Genomic DNA, 4,041 nt, shown 5'->3' with positions numbered 1-4,041 from the left:
CCACCAACCTCTGTTTCCTGCCAATCAGCCAATTCTGTATCCTTGTAGCGGAGAAGCTGCTCTACTCCTTTTGCCACCTGTTTCACTCTTGGTGGCGAGTTTTCTTCTGTTAAGTGGTTCAGATTGGAAAGTGGGGCGTGACTGGATTCACCTGTACAGAGAGGGGTTGGTGACAGAAGTTTCCCTTCTCCGATGAACCATTTGCTGATTTGCTTTTATCTAAAAATTGACTCTGGTGGGACTCGAACCCACAACCTTTGAATTTCTTATACAAGAGCAGCTAGAAGTCCAACACGCTATCCGTTGCGCCACAGAGCCCAGCACATCTAGTACTCCTTTTCTATTCCACATAAGGGAATTTCTGACATTGTAGAACAAAACGTTCAAACGGTCAGCAATTTCCTACATTTGAACAATGACGACATTTCAAGAGCACTCATTGCCTGTGAAGTGTTTTGGACGCCCTGTGGTTGTGAAAAGAGCGATAGAAATTCGGGTGAAAGAGCAATGTCCTTCAAAAGGACATATTCAGGCTGGAAAGTAGGGCGGCTGAATTTTTTTGCAGAGAAGGGTGAAGTGATTCATTTTGGTCGGAAGAACACGGGGAGAAAAGAGAAAGTAAAGTTTACAATTCCAAAGACGGTGCCGGAACAGCGGGAAATGATGTACATCTGCATAAATCATTGAACGAGGCAGTGCAGGTTGAAAGAATCGTTCATGAAGCATACAATATCCTCGGCTTTATGAATGGGAGCATAGATTACAAGAGCAAAGCGGTTGTTTTGAACTTGGAAAAGACAGTATTTCGGCCACAGCTGGAGTATTGCGCCCAGTTCCGGACATCACACTTTAGGAAAGATGTGGAGGCATTGGAGAGGAAGCAGTAAAGTTTCACGAGAATATTTCACGGCGAGGAACTTAATTTACCTCGATACATTGTAGCGGTAGGGGATACTTACCTTGGAGACGAGGAATTTGAGAGGAGTTTTCTTAGAGTTCTTTGCAGTCCCGAGTCTTCTGAACAGAGGGTGGGTGATGATTTGGACATGGGATGCTTCAGTATCGGAGGTGTTGAAAATGGTGCTGAACATTGAGCAATCATTAGTGAACATTCCCAATTCTGCTGGAAGGAAGGTCAATGGTGAAGCATCTGAAGATGGTTGGGCCAAGGACACCAACCGAGGAACACCCACAGTGATGTCCTGGACCTGGGCTGATTGATCTCCACAACAACATCTTTCTTTGTGCTGGGTATGACTCCAAACAGCAGAGAGCTCCCCATCCTCGCCCCCGTTTCCCATTGTCTCCAGTTTTGCTGGGACTACATAATGCCACACAGTCAAATGCTGCCTTGATGTCAAGGGCAGTCACTCTCACCTCACCTCTGGAGTTCAGTCTGCGTTGGAGGACGAGCGGAATCAGTTGTTTTGTTTGCCCACCCAAGCTGAATGTTGGGCTTGAGGTGGCGATCAGATTCGGAGGGGAGGGTGACAACCTTTCACTGAGTTTCAAGGTTGCAGATCAGACCTTGGCGGGATTGCTGCTATATTCCCAGGACGTGGTGATCTCATTCTTAGAGCAACACACTTACACTGAGGACAAGTTGCTCCATGTAAAATAAAATGGAGATGTGGGCTGTCAGGATCTGTTCAACACTGATTCACTTTTATTCATTTCTGCATCCGAGAGTAACAAAGTGGTTTGTAACTGTAAAAACAAATAAATACAATTCAGAAGATTCAGTCCAATATCTCCACAGCTTCCACTATTACAGCCCTCAGCATTTTCAGATGCATTCCATCTGGTCCCACTGACTTATCAACATTTAGCACAGCCAGACCTTCTCGTATCTCTGCTTTAACACCAGTTATATGTTAAAGAAGTCATTTGCAAATTGTCGATGGAGGATTTGTGCCCTCTTATTGAAGAGGGTTTAAAGGAGAGGAGCGAAGCATTTGTACTGAAGAAGTGGGATCAGTGAAAATAAAAGTAACAATAAGTGGAATGAAGGGGGCGGGCTGTTCATGGGCTGACTGGAGAATTTCATTAGGACTTATTCATTGCAGATTGGAAGGTCATTTTTCCAAATCTTTAAGGAGATTAATGTTCAAGGAAGCCTGTCTTCATCTATAAGGAATCATTAGCTAAATTTATAAAAATAACGCGGATAGATAGGATTCAAAGTATTGGAGGGATATCACGTTGTAATGTGGAATATAAGATCTTGGTGAGGGCTTGGAAGACCTTTAGGAAGAACACCAAGTCCATGGAGAGCGTGCTGCGGAAATTTTCTGAAATGGGATCAGTGGTGAGGGGTTCGGTATGTGGATGGACTGAAAAATAAAAACTGGAGATGCTCTTATCAGAGAGAATGTTAAGGGGAGATTTAGTACAGATATGTAAGATTAGCCGATGTATTTAATATCAGCCCAGGTATTCATTTCTTATACACATTAAGCAATATTTTTCCCATTGATGGAATGTTTGAAAACCAATGATTAGATAAAAAATAAATCGTGAGGAATATGTTTCACACTGCTCCATTCCAAACAGTTCCTGACTTGACGTGATAGATTTTTTTTCTGCTTACTGGAGCCGCATTTCCAACATTGCACACCTGGCTGCACTTTCAGAACCTTCTTGCCAACTCTTCATGACTGGCAAAAAGGATACAAGACCATGACTTAAAGCTAGGGATCGCTCTGAGGGGATGTTAAGGTGAGGGATTGTGAAACCATTGTGCTTTTCACACGTGGGTTCGAATCAAGTTATTGGATAGTTTTAGTTAATTGCTTCTTCCTGTTTGAGTAGGTTTGCACATAAAAAGGCCTGGAATCGGATCGGTTGTCAATGTCTCACTGGAGATGACAAGTGGCAAGTAACATTTGCGCCACACAAGTGTCAGGCAATAACCATCTCCAAGAAGTAAGAATCCAACTATTACCTTGATGTTCAATGGCATTACCATCACTGAATCCCCCACTATCAACATTCTGGGAGTTGCCATTGAAAATAAACTGAACTGGAATAGCCATATAAATATTATGGCTTCAATAGGAGGTCACAGGCTAGGAATCGTGTGAGGAGTAACTCATGTCCGGGCTCCCCAAAGCCTGCCCACCATCTACAAGGCACAAGTCAGGAGTGTGACTGAATGTTCCCCACTTGCCTGGATCAGTGCAGCTCCCACACCACCCAAGAAGCTTTACACCATCCAAGACAAAGCAGCTCGCATGATGGAGACCACATCCAAAAACAATTATTCCCTCCAGCGCCGACGCACAGTAGCAGCAGTGTATACCATGTTTAAGGTGCACAGCAGGAACTCACCAAGGCTCCTGCCACAGCACCATCCAAACCCTGGATCACTACCACGTAGAAAGGCAAGGTCAGCAGATAGACGGGAACACCACCACCTGGAAATTCCCCTTCAAGCCATGAAGTGGAAATATATCGCTGTTCCTTCAATGTCGCTGGTAAAAATTCTAGAACTCCCTTCCTGACAGCACTGTGGACGTACCTACACCACATGGACTGCAGAGGTTCAAGAAGGCAGGTCACCATCACATTCTCAAGGGCAATTAGGGATGGGCGATAATTGCTGTCCAAACCTGCGAAGGCCAAATACCTAGAATGATTTTTTGTTAATGGAATATTTCAGACTTAATCAAAATTGATACTGAGCTATTACAGTTCTTTAACTAGGTTTTATTGGAATGATGAACAAATAGGATTCAGGAAAGGGGCAGGACATTTCCTTCCCTTTCATTCTCCAGATTTACAGTGGCTGAAAGAGCAGCTGGAAAATTTAATGGCGATGGTGCAGAAAAAAATAACATTTTCCTTGTGGAATACATTTAGTTTGACATTTTCTTGATAAGTTCAGTGAGTGAGCAAGTTTTAGCAAATGAGCTTTAAGTGAAGGGTCATCTGATTAAGCCTATAATATATAGAAAAGGTTGTTTATTTTTGTGGTGAGATTCTGGAAACTGTGGAGGAGCCGAGAGAGATGAACAGACATCATTAAAAGCTCGTGGACAG

The 4,041-nt window shown here is 43.5% G+C and overlaps 1 non-coding gene across 1 annotated transcript; it reads right to left on the bottom strand.

Moving 5' to 3' along the window:
• Positions 1-227: 227 nt before the first annotated feature.
• On the bottom strand, positions 228-318 carry trnar-ucu. The gene is given in 2 exon segments: positions 228-263; positions 282-318. It is a non-coding gene; the product is annotated as a tRNA-Arg (tRNA).
• Positions 319-4,041: the final 3,723 nt, after the last annotated feature.

Source organism: Carcharodon carcharias, assembly GCF_017639515.1.
Source record: "Carcharodon carcharias isolate sCarCar2 chromosome 37 unlocalized genomic scaffold, sCarCar2.pri SUPER_37_unloc_1, whole genome shotgun sequence".
Classification (NCBI taxonomy): domain Eukaryota; kingdom Metazoa; phylum Chordata; class Chondrichthyes; order Lamniformes; family Lamnidae; genus Carcharodon; species Carcharodon carcharias.
This window is presented reverse-complemented; position numbering and strand designations above follow the sequence as displayed.